At 46.8% G+C, this 13,000-nt stretch overlaps 1 protein-coding gene across 1 annotated transcript in view; it reads right to left on the bottom strand.

The window, feature by feature from the left end:
- Positions 1 to 3,336: 3,336 nt before the first annotated feature.
- Positions 3,337 to 13,000, bottom strand: part of FKBP6 (FKBP prolyl isomerase family member 6 (inactive)) — a 32,965-nt gene continuing 23,301 nt past the window's right edge. Inside the window, exon 9 of the mRNA XM_055340916.1 lies at positions 3,337 to 3,604. The gene's annotated coding sequence lies outside the window, so the exon portion shown is untranslated. The remainder of the gene's footprint in view (positions 3,605 to 13,000) is intronic.

The following is a 13,000-nucleotide window of genomic DNA, read 5'->3' as shown; positions in this document are numbered from 1 at the left end:
GCAGGAAAGGCAGCGGTTACACCCAGGCTCTGATGGGGAAGTGTCGGCAGCTCTCGGTTAGTTTCTTTTTTGCGGGGGTGGGGGGGTGGGGGGAGGGAAGAGAGAATCTCAGGCAGGCTCCCTGCCCAGCATGAAGCCCAATGGGGCTCCATCCCACAACCCCAGGACCATGACTTGAGGTGAAATCAAGAGTCAGACACTCAGCTGACTGAACCACCCAAACGCCCCTCTTGGTTAGTTTCTTGACCTCCCTGAGCCATTTTCTTCCTCCCTTGGTAAGTTCACCTCAGTGTCACCCAAGAATGAGGGTCCTGGCCAGCCCCGGAGACAGCAGTGTCATTACTGGGACCCCACACTGTCCAGGAAGCCGTGGGGAGGCTGACTCCATCACACCTCCTGATGTACACATCTTGTGAGAATGCAAGACAAAGACATACATGAAGGTCAACACAGCTGTCTATGCGAGAGGACACGGGGACGAGAGAGAGGAACAAAACATGGGGGGGGGTCATGCACAGATTGGTGGTGACGTGCCATGACTAGCTCTGTTCTCCCGCACCTGCATGCCTCCAAACCCACATCAGTTGAAGGGTGGCTGAGAGCAAACCACGTGATGTGGCTAGAGGGGGCCAGTGCCACCTGGAAGTCACCTTAGCTGCCATGTGCTGCCCACTGAGGAGCCCTTTCAGAAGTTGTTTTGGAGATTGGCAATATGCAAGCTGGTTTCCTTGTTCATCAGGGGCCATATGTCCCCTTGGCAGAAAGAGAGGATGCTGCTGTCCCACTCAGACACACAAGGTAGGTTCGGAGCAGCCAGCTGGTCTTCCTTCAAAGTCCCACCCAGTGCCACAGGCTGCCTCTGTCTCACAGTCCCAGCCCCATGCAGATGAAATGCAGCCAGTTCCCTCAGGGCTTGAGGACACTAATAACACGTGGATATGTTGTAAACTGTACAGAAGCCTCAATCTCCCAGGGTGTGCTGGCCAGAAGGGCCGCTGCTACGTGTGAAGCACACTCTTCCCGTTCTTTATTTACACACATGAATGTATTCAGACTCCATGTGTTATCCTCCAGGTTCTATCTTGGTCCTCAAAGTCACCAAGTGTCCCCGTGGGAGCGGCACTGTGATCTCTCTTACACTCCCCTTTGAAGGACTCACAGTTGCTTCCAATTTTGCCACATCCTCAACAGTGGCAGACGTGCTTTTAGCCCACAAGTACAAGTGGTTTTGAAGGACAGAGTCCTACAAGGGGGACTGCTGGGTTAAACTTTTAATACTTTCAAACGGTCTTCCCAAAAGTCTTCAAGGCAGAGTGACTATCCTCACACACCCACCTCAGGCCACCCCCCTGCTAAAGCTTTCAACAAGTCTCCTCCAAGGGAAAGCTGGGGAAAGATGGCAAGCCAGGAGTGGGGAGTGATGGGGCACCTCACACATGGGTATGCGGGCGTTGTTGGGGTGCAGCCAGACTGGGGACAGGAGAGAAGCAGTAAGAGGAAAGGCAGAGGAGGTCAGTGAAGGCTGAGGAGTGGAGACAACCCAGAGGCACTTATGAAGGCAGGGCTGTGTGGCCACACCTGAGGCGAGGATGAAAGGGCAGCTGGGTGGATGCCCTTGCTGGCTGCGGAGACAGGGCATGGCAGAGGGGCTGGGTGGGGTGCGCACATTGGGTAGGGCAGTGGTTTTGGTCTAGGCCCTCCTGGACCTGGAGGAACTAAGGAATGTCAGATCCCAGGTGATCCCAGGTCCAGATCCTGAGGCTTGGAGCAGACCTGGGAACCATCAGCAAGGTGTTCATGGCCTCTAGAGAAAAACATGCTTCTAAGGCTACCACTCCGGAACTCTGGATTAAAGGAAACATGGCGGTGGGGTGGGGGGGGGTGGTCAGGAGTCACCCAGGGGGACTGCTCAGCACATGGGACCCTGTAGCACCACCCTGCCCTTCCTCCACAGGCACAGAGGCAGCACCCAGCCTGCCCCATGAGGATTTGGTTTCTGCTCTCTGAGCTGATCCTGTCAGGAAGTGAGGCACCAGAAGGTGCAGCACAGGCCAGGTGCCTCTTGGGTCAGGGAACATGCCCAGTCCTCTAGCCTTGTGGTCTGGTGGGGTCACTTCTGAGTGGGTGTTGATCACAGGAACTAATCTGAAATGCTCTGGGTGGTTTTTTTTTTTTTGTTGTTAAAGATTTATATATTTATTTATTCATGAGAAACACAGAGAGAGAAATAGAGGCAGAGACACAGGCAGAGGGAGAAGCAGGCTCCATGCAGGGAGCCTGATATGGGGCTCAATTCTGGGACTCCAGGATCACGCCCTGAACCGAAGGCAGGCACCCAACTGCTGAGCCACCCAGGGATCTCCGCTTTGGGTGTTTTTGGAGGGGGAGGACGGTGGTAATGAGAAGGGTGAAACCAAAGGACTGCCTAAGGAAAGTCCTTGGGAGGAAATCAAGAGCTTCCAGCTAGGAAATTCAGGGAAGAGATAAAGAGGGCAATGACCACTGGATTCAACTGCCAGGAGGTTGGGGCGAGATGGCAAGATGGCAAGGAAGGCAGCAGGCTGGGGAAAAACTGGGGGCCACAGTGGAGAGAGCCAGTGTCGACAATACCCTTGAAGAAGGGTGGCCAGGAACGCAGGCAAGGGTCAGGGAGGGTGAAGAGGGAGGACACAGGGTCCATAAAAGGATCCTATGCCCATGTGGATGCTGCAGGAAGGCCTGAAAAAGCTGTGGAGTAAAGACGGTAAGGGTCAGGGGTCGGAAGCAGAACCTAGGAGAGGGCACTTTGGGCCTCAGCCTGCGGGGGAGGCACTGGCCTGTCTGCTGGGAGTCAGGATCCAGCCCTGGGGGAGCCAAGTGCTAGAGGATTGGTAGCTCCAAGATTTGTCCTGGATTCATCCCATAGCAGCAGCTCCCCACAGAAGGGAGGATACAAGGGAGCCCCAACCCCAATGCTCAGGCATTTCCTTATTGGGTACATTGGAAAGAACTGCTCTGGCTCTAAAAAAGAAACCCAGTTCTGGCTTCTGCTGATCCAACTGGTCTTAATGAATGGCTGTCCCTCTACCCCACCTACTGACTTTACAAGTTTAGTTGAATTCACACAATTAATTTATACTGGATCTTGCAAGGACAGGAAAAGGTTTTATTTATTTACAACAGAAACATGTGTAACATAATTCTCTCTCTAAAACAGAAAACCCTATAAAATAAACAAAGCAATCTCTATTTGTATTTACCCAGGGACATTAACAGCCGGAAAGGGGGCTGGGACTGGGAGAAAAGCCAAGGACTAATTCCATTTAAAAAAAGAAAAAAAAAACTGCCTTTAAAAAAATAGCATTTTTCTACTTGTCAGTAGCTACACTTTCCCCTACTCTGTGTATGAAAACGTGAAACAGAAAACAGCACCTGTGAAAACACATTTCAGCAGCGTCAGTCAGAGATGAGGCAATGGCCCAGGGCTGTGAAATTCCAGCTCCAACTTCCAGGCGTGTCCCCACAATAGCATGCACTGGGAAGTTCTTTCCAGAAAGCCCCCTAGCCCCACTGACGGAGAACTCCAGCAGCCTGGCCGCTCTTGTCTGTAGTTTAGCTGAAGAATCTAGGATCAAACACAGCAGTTAGAAACATACCAGGACACAGCTGCCCAATGTAGAGCAATCATAATCTGGATGTTCCATATGTGGCTGCAGCCACAGGTTAGAGCACCAGAGCCAGCCCTGGGTCTGCAATGATGACCCTAGGAGGGTTCAGGGGACAGATCCCATGGTTGTGCAGCCCCTACTGGGTGGGTTCTGGGTTAACATGGTGGCCCTGAAACTTCAAATCAAGAATACAGGACAGTCTCAGAAGATCAGAACAGAAAGGATCCTAAGATCATCCAGCTCAACTTCATTTTTCAGAGGAAGCCTCAAAAGACTAATTTTTGAATGCAGGGAGAGCTTTACTCATTGGATTTCTCAACTGTTCCCCAAGGAGTGACACTTCCTTAGCCATTTACAGATGGGGAAAAAAGCCGATAGAGAAGCAGCTGCTTTTTTTTTTTAATTTTTTTTTAAATTTTTTTATTTATGATAGTCAGAGAGAGAGGAGAGAGAGAGAGAGAGAGAGAGAGGAGAAAGAGAGGCAGAGACATAGGCAGAGGGAGAAGCAGGCTCCATGCACCGGGAGCCCGACGTGGGATTCGATCCCGGGTCTCCAGGATCGCGCCCTGGGCCAAAGGCAGGCGCCAAACCGCTGCGCCACCCAGGGATCCCAGCAGCTGCTTTTTAACCAGCGACCACAAACACCTGTCGTACACGCTGGGGTGGCACAACCCACTCGGAATGCAACCAAATCAGGAGCCGGGACAAACCTTTCACGGGCAGCTCCATGGTACACCTGGCATCACACTGCCAGACAGACAACACACACACTGATGTGGAGAAATGGTGTGGTAGTTTATCCAGCACCAGGGGACTACAGTTCAATTCTTGAGTACCACCACACCTCCACTCTGTGCTCCTTCGTTTCCTCATCTTTACAATGTGCACAACAATACCTCCCAAAACTGGTGCAAGGTGAATGTGAAGGTCATCTGAAGGAGGGCACCTGATGGATGCTACAGTAACAACCTACTGATGGTTCTGCAGTCTCTGCCTGCCAAGCACCCCTCCTCCCTGATTCCCTGGAGCCAAACACTGGTCCTAGGGCCGCAAAATGCTGGTACATGAAGGGCTGGGAGGCTGGTGGGCATTCCCAGCACTGGGGAATGCAGATGATGTGCGAGTATAAACACTTCATTCCCTTCAGGCAAAACAGCAGTTTCTGAGAGGAGGAGAAACTTGCCTGTGCCATTCCTCTCAATGCCCAGGCTCCACCCCCCGGCACCCCCAGCAGCAGCAGGAGGTGGGTACAGTCCAGGGCAGGAGGAGGAAGGTTAATAAGGCTTCCTCCTCAAGCTGTGTACATTGCTTCTCATTTAAATCTACAGAATGCTTTTTGTCGCTATAAATACTATGGCACTCCAGTGGTTAAGCCCTTTGTTGGCTGGCCTTTATTATTACAAAGTACAGAAAAATATGGTGCCAGTAAAATTCAACTTATAAATCTTAAAGTCACCACTCTGATGGAACTCATTTTTAGTGGAATAAATAAAACACAAAAATAGAAGTACTATAAAAAAATAAGCAGGCCATGGGGGTACAGAATGATACAGGTTTTTAACATGAAGTAACGCAAAGATCTCTCTGAGGGGCCATTTAAGGAGATGGAACTCCATGAACAGGCAGGAGAAGGGCTTTCCAGGCTATAGGAATACTGACACAAAGGCCAGGAGTCAGAAACATGATTAGAGCAAATGAGAAACCTCAGAAAGCCAGTGTGGCTTGGGTGGAGTGCACAAGGGGAGGAAAGGTAGACTACGACACTGGAGTGGCAGCAAGGTGCCAAGTCACTGGGGCCACAGAAGCATCAGGCAGGACTTTTAGGTTTTACTTTGAGCACATTGGGAAGCCATCAGAGGTTCTGAGCAGAGAAAACAACTTTTTAAGAAAAGAAAGGTTATTCTAGCTGTTTTGTGGGGAAGAGATGGTAGGGGCATAAGAACAGCCCTGGGGAGAGAGCAGTCCCTTCTCACCTGGGCTCTCAGCCTGCTCTGTCCAACACACCAAGGTGGCAGCTGCGAGGCAGTGCCAGGTTCCTGGTATGGGCCTTTGGAGACTGGCAGCTTCACTCTCTGTTGGGCAGCATCTCACATCCCATTTATTCCTCCATGAACCCAAGCTGCCATGCAAGTGCAACCATTCTAAGGCCATTGCACTGGACAGGCCACATGTGGGCTCCAGTCAACAGTCTACTCCTATGCCTGACTAGAATGAGGCCCCCTGCCCATGGCCACCGATGTAGGAAGCATTTGCTGTACTCTCCTAGGCATCTAGACAAGGAGAGGATGGGGGGATGACCACACAGGACGCATGAGGACAGAAACATCAAAAGCACTTTCCTGTCCAAACCCAAGCAAAGTCCTGGAGAAACAGCATGCTGGCAATAATATCTTAAGAATCTCTGATGCAATCACACTGAGAAATGTCCATCCCTGGGGCCAAAGCCAATTTGATAATCCCTCTGATCACTTGCAACTTCCACCCAGCTCAGGGCCCAGCAGGACTTGCAATGTTCAGGCCCAGAACCTACTGGTGAATCAAGACAGAGCTCAAGCCCCAGAGTCAGTCAGGGGAGAAGGAGACTCATCGGAGCACCCATGGAGCATATCTAGTCATTCCACTACTAATGCTGTTAGTTATACAAACAAGAATCATTCTATCGTTAAAGTGAAGGAGTTAATTTACCCGGTATAGATGTGAGCCCTTTGTTCCAGGTATCAGAGGTGGCATTTTAAGTCCATAAACAGAAATTTTGGTACAAAATCTTATTTACTTTATTTAAAATAAAATCTTAGAAAAAAAAATCTACATCCAAGTAGAGCTCGAACCCACAACCCTGCAACCAAGAGTGGCACACTACTGACCAAGCCAGTCAGGCACTTTAGTACAACTATTTAGATATTTGAATACAAAATAAAGATCTGGATCCCTACTTCAAGTTAAGGATGGAAATAAACTACCAATAGTTTTAAAACTCTAAACATAAAAAGAACTCTAAAACTACCAGAAGGACACAGATGTTTCTTGTAAGTTGTGGGAAATGTAAATAATAAGCAAATGAGGAGATACAAAAGTATCAAGTAATCAAGGAAAGTAATCAAGGAAACACAAAATTCAAACACCAGAAAGGTTGGATGAGGCCCCTCCCACAGGTAACTGCACTTCCTGAGCTCTAGTCCACAGGAACAGGAGCACCTGTGGACCGGTGCCTGGAGCCTGGGTAAAGCTGGCCACCTTAGCCCACCTGGCTGGGGAGCCCTTCCTATCCACAAGTCCACAAGGTTGTGCTCAGGCTCATTGTACCCCTCTTCACGGGGGTCTCGGGCTCTCCATTTGCTTTCTTCTCAAGTCCAAAAGTCCCCTGCGCTCTTCCCTCTCAGGCATCAAGCTGCCTATTAACCTGGGAGGAGGAGTAAATTTAGTTCCCTTTTACTTCAAACTCTCCTCAGTTTCAAGGTCTTTCATTACATAATGTCCCGGAGATGAGCTTTCTCTGGGAAGGAACCATTCTTTGTGTACAAGAACCTCTACTGCTCTCCCAAAGCAGCCAATTAAAAATGCACAATATTTCTATCCCTGCCACATCAAAGATTCAATATTATAGAAACCATAACAGCAGGTCAAAGGGTTAAAAAAAAAAGCTTATCTTTGTGACAGGAAGGCGTTTGATACCAGTTCCTCCTGATAAAAGCTTTTAATAAAAACATTTCCTTAACATGGTAAAAAGACTATCTCAACCAAAAGTCTGCATCACACTTAAGAGCTAAGAGTGGCCATCACAGCCATGAGAGACGTGGATGTGCAGCACTGTCACCCAGCACTAGCCTACATGCTTAGATGGGCTCTGGGTAAAATAAGAAATGTACCTGGTAGAAATATTTGGATACAATGATCATATACCTAGAATATCCAGGGAAGCAACTGACCAACTAAGGTAACTTACTGACAGAATTATCAAAAAAAACTAAAAAACTCACAAAGGTGTTTGGTTACACAGAAATAGGCAATATTTATAGAAAGGACACTTGACTCTAAATGTGAAAAGATGTTTAGGGACAGGCTAATACTAATAACAAGATTTCCTCTCAGATGTACCAAACTGGCAAAGATTAAACAGTATAAATGATAGAAAAGCTATGGGACATAAGCTCTCAAATGCTACCAGAGGGTCTGTAAATTGGTACAGCCACTTAGGAGATCAATTCAGCAATACCCAGTTCAGCTGAAGAAATACAGATCACAACTCAAGAACACATTTACTAAGTGTCACAGAAACTCAGGTGTGGGGGGCCATAAGTACAGTACACCTCCTGTTACTATTTTTTTTTAAATTCTTTTTTTTTTTAATTTTTACTTATTTATGATAGTCACACAGGGAGAGAAAGAGAGAGGCAGAGACACAGGCAGAGAGAGAAGCAGGCTCCATGCACTGGGAGCCTGATGTGGGACTCGATCCCGGGTTTCCAGGATCGCGCCCTGGGCCAAAGGCAGGCGCCAAACCGCTGCGCCACCCAGGGATCCCTACCTCCTGTTACTATTAAGAATTTTACAATACTCACCTAGGATGGAATGCAACTCACCATTTTTTAAAAAATGAGATGGTAGTTGAGTGCTAACTTGGTGATCACCCAATGTATTTAAGTTTTATTTAACTCATCTCTATGCCCAATGTGGGGCTTGAACTCATGACACCAAGATCAAGAGTCACATGCTGTTCCAACTGAGCTAGCCAGGCAGTCCCCCAAAATGTACTTACACACATTATAGTACAAAATATAGGATTCTATTTGTAGGGATTCTATTTGCGTATACACCCACAAATATTTACAAAAATATTCTCAAATATTCACAAAAAACCTTTTAGGAAGGATACATATAAAAACATCAACAGTGGTTATCTGTCAGTGGGGGGGTGAGCTTGGGGACTGGGAGCTTTTACTCCAACTCTCCTCCACTTTTTTTTTTTAAACTGTAAGCATGTAGCATTTTTATAATTTAAATACTGACAAAAAGTTGTGGGGTAGGGTGGGTAGAGGAAACTGAACCTAGAATGCTGATAACTGTCAGGTGGATAATGCATACGTGGGCAGATCAGCACGCCATCTTTTCCTACTTTCAGGTTTGAAAACCTCTATAAGAAAAAGCTTAATAATAATCAAGTGAAAAAACAAAAACATGTTTCAATCTAGTCCATGTTCTGTGAAATGACTTTAGACATAAATCCTATGATCAATGTTCCCTCAGCGAGTAGACATTCCCAGGAGCACTGATGGTAGAGACAATTGCCAAGATCAGACATTGGGATTTTAGGAGGTTCAGTTAGTTGAATTTTCAAATTGCAACCAATAAAAAGTAATACTTTAGTATAAATTAACAGGTATCAAAGTGGAAAAGTTCACATTTTGCAAATCCAATTCCCATAGGATACTGAGGTGTAGACAGAGTAAAAGGTCACCAGGTCTCCACGGCTCAAGGAAAGATAAGCTGAGACCTACAAAGACAAAAGCAGCCAGACTTAGGCAGAGAACACAGACCAAGTTCCAATAGGCAGTCTCCTGCTGAATATATGAATACTGAACAAGTGGCTTCCGAGGAGAGCATACCCAGACCTGGGGAAAAGGCAGCCAATGTGAAATACAAACTCCAGCAAGGATATGATTGGTGTCCACAATAATTGCACATAATAGCGAGTAGTAATCAAAGAAGAGTGTGAAAGTGTAACAGAGAAGCCCAAGAAGTGATGTAATCCTGGAAGCCTGAGCCGGAGGCTGCAGAGCCCAGGATGTTGATGCTGGAGAGCGGAGTACAAAGCCCTGGGGCCGGGCAGGGTGAACCGCGTTCCCACGGAGTCAGATGCCAGCCCCGCGCTGTCTCCCAACCTTGTCCATGGCACATCCCTCTAGGGCCACGACAGGGAACCAGAGTGAACAGTCAGCCTCAAGTGGCATCTGTGAGAAACGTTTGCAACAGTGGGTCTTTGGAAAAATGGATGAAAGCTGTGGATCCCTCTTCAAAATCCCAGAAAATGCACAAACATTGTAAATAAAGGAGAAGATTCATAGACCCTCTCTACAGCCATTTTCTTAACTGGTTCTCTTTCTTAAAACACATTATTCAGGATGCCTGGGTGGCTCAGCGGTTGAGTGTCTGCCTTTGGCTCAAGGCGTGATCCCAGATCCTGGGATCAAGTCCCACACCGGGCTCCCTGCATGGAGCCTGCTTCTCCCTCTGCCTGTGTCGGTCTCTCTCATGAATAAATAAATAAAATCTTAAAAAAAAAAACAAACCCACATTATTCAGCCAATCGGAAGAAACTAGTCTGGCTATCTCAAGTAATTCCAGCTGAAGGAGAAGAATTTTAGAAGGAGCCCTAGCCCATTCATACTCTGCTATGTGATGTTCTGGCCTGTTTGATCCATCCCTCCTGCTCCTGTCACCCTGCTAGGCAGTGGTTCAAAGCAGACACTCAATGCTGGGCCCTCTTTTATCTGCCCCTCCCCAACTCGGCCCTGGTTCTCTGGCTCCACATTGACCCTATCACTGTCCAAGGTTGGCCTCCTCCAGTGGTCCTCTGGCTCAGCGACCTACCCCTTCCCTTGGCTACATCCCTGTACTTCTTACTGCTGGCATGAGACAGGGGCCATTCAGTGGTGTTCCCTACCTGCTGGGAACTCTGTCAAGCTCTCTGAGTGGTCCCCCAAGCCTAGCTTTTCTAAGCTTAAACAGAACCAGAGAGCACCCCAGAGCCTTCCCCTCTGTGGGGGTGGCTAGGACCCAGAGCACAGCCCTGCAGTACTTCTCCAATGACAACTGTCAGAGCTTGTGACTGTCAGTTGAAGGCAGCAGGGCATATGGTCAAAGAGATAAAAAGTGCCACCCAACTGCCAGCTTCATTTCAAGACAAGATTTGTATTTAAAGATGCAATGGAAGCCCAGAGGGGTTAATGGACTTGGCTAGGGTCACAGCAAAGCAGGAAGATGGAGAAGCCACATTTTCCATTTCTTAACCCTGTTATGAATGGTAAAGGGCACTTCCATAATCACGGATTTTGAAAATTAGTAAAAGGAACCTAGTTGTCTCCTGAAATTTAATTAAGTAGCACTCACAGATACCTTATCCACAAAAAAACACAGAATCCACTGAAGTGAACCTTGGGAAGAGGCAGGTTTGGAGCCCATTACACCTGCCAAGAGAGGATGTGAAGAGAAGTGAAGGGCCAAGAAGACTCTGCCAGGGGAAGTGCTTTCTCAGGAAGGGGATAATGAAAAGGTGCTAGCCTAAGTGGAGTTATTTATAGTTACACAACAAAGGGATGACTTCAATGATACCTCCTGAGCTGGGAGAAAAGGCATTTCACAGATATTCAAAAGATCAAGGGACTGTGTCTAACAGTTTGCCTGGAAAATGACATGGCCCTCATCTGACAAGAGAATGCCTGGCTGGCCCAGTTACCCTTGAGAAAATACAACTACATTTTGAGGGGGAAAAAAAGTAGAGATTCAGAGAAAGAAAATCTGAAGAACTAATAATATGTAAAATTACCAAAATACTTTTTTTAAAAAAGATTTTATTTATTCCTGAGAGACACAGAGACACACACACAGAGAGAGGCAAAGAGAGAGGCAGAGAGAGAAGCAGGCTCCATGCAGAGAGCCTGATGTGGGACTCGATCCTGGGACTCTGGGATCACATCCTGGGCCAAAGGCAGATGCCAAACTGCTGAGCCACCCAGGAGTCCCCCAAAATACCTTTAAACAAGTTATTGTTTGTTCAGGACTCAGAAGTGTCTTACTGGAGGCATGAAATACCTATCTACTCAAGAGTAGACTTGAGAATTTCTTCTTAATCTCTTTGGGAAGAGGGGGATCAAATAGATTCGTCATCTAGATCCAGTCACATACTGTGGGGAAAGGATGATTTGCTCCTAGGGTTTCCCTGGCAACTCACCAACCTGGCCTGGACACAGGAAGACTATTTTGGAAGAAGAGAACCCTTGACCCCAGAGGACACCTTCAGCTTCAGTGCTGGCACCAAGCTCTGTGGGGCCTGCTGCTTTAGTGAGCACTAAAATCAGTGAGCACTAGAATCAGGCCAATTCTCTGAACCAGGACTAAATCTCAGAACTTCATCTAATAAAGAACATACTCTCTGTAGCATGGACTTTATTCCCACTGAAGCCTCCCAGGAGCTGCTCTGGCTTCCTGGAAAACATTTAAACTGTTTTCTTTCGTTTCTTTCTTTCAAGACAGAGAGAGAGAGAGAGAGCACGCGCATGTACAAGTAGGGGCAGGAGCAGAGGGAGAGGGACAAGTAAACTTCACGCTATGTGTGGAGTCTGACTTGGGGCTCCATCTCCTGACTCCTAGAGATCATGACCTGAGCTGAAATCAAGAGTTGGACACTTAACTAAGCCACCTAGGTGCCCCAAGAAAACATTTAAAAAAAAAGAAAAAAGCCTGTTAACTCTTTCCCTGAGGCTGCCCATACAAAATGGCTCATCTTAATTCTACAGCTCAAAGGCTTCAGCTTAATTTTGGAAAGCGGAGAAAAAGAAGAAATTCCTAAACATCTAAGAGAGGGAGAAAAATCCAGGGGCACCCAGTGGTAAGACTCCAAATGAAAAAAGCCGATGAATATACTTAAAGCTTCAGATATCATCCCGGGGTTTAGATTTAGATTTCGGATCCAATGAAAATGGTCACAGTTGTTTATACATAAGTACAAAGACCTCCACAGGGAAAGGGTCTTATTCTCTGAGCTTCATTCCTTCCCAAATCTGCGAAGTGGAAACGATAATTTCTCCCTCAGAAACACTGGGAAGATTAATTGGTTTGTGAGTATTATGAAGCACTACAGACATAGAATAATGCTCAGACCCTAGAAGAACTGTTGAAAAGTCTTTACCCTGAGCACTTCTGCTCACTCAGTTACAGACCTTGGCTTACTCTCTCAGGTCAAACATAAGCATAATATAAATTCCAAAAACCATACAGAAGCAGTGATGCACATAACTATATATATACTTAAAACAGCTGGAAGAACATATTTGAACTTATAGAACATTTAATTAACATCCTTCACATACAAAGGGATTCTTACAAATCAATAAAAAAGACCCAAGAGAAAAACAGGCAAAGGAGATCAACAGGCAGTTCTGCATAAAGAATATCGATGGCCAATAAAAACACAAAAAGCTGCTCAACTTCACTAGAAATTTGGGATATGCAGATTAAGATGACATAGCACTTGTATCCACTATTTCAGGGGGGAAAATCCACCTGAGGAAAAATTGGAGAAGCTGCAAAGCCCCTTCCAGTATTTAAGGATCCTAAAGCATTTGTTGGCTTCCACC

This window comes from Nyctereutes procyonoides, unplaced genomic scaffold, assembly GCF_905146905.1.
Source record: "Nyctereutes procyonoides isolate TBG_1078 unplaced genomic scaffold, NYPRO_anot_genome, whole genome shotgun sequence".
Taxonomy (NCBI): domain Eukaryota; kingdom Metazoa; phylum Chordata; class Mammalia; order Carnivora; family Canidae; genus Nyctereutes; species Nyctereutes procyonoides.
The sequence above is the reverse complement of the archived record's forward strand: the minus strand, read 5'-3'. Positions and strand labels throughout refer to the sequence as shown.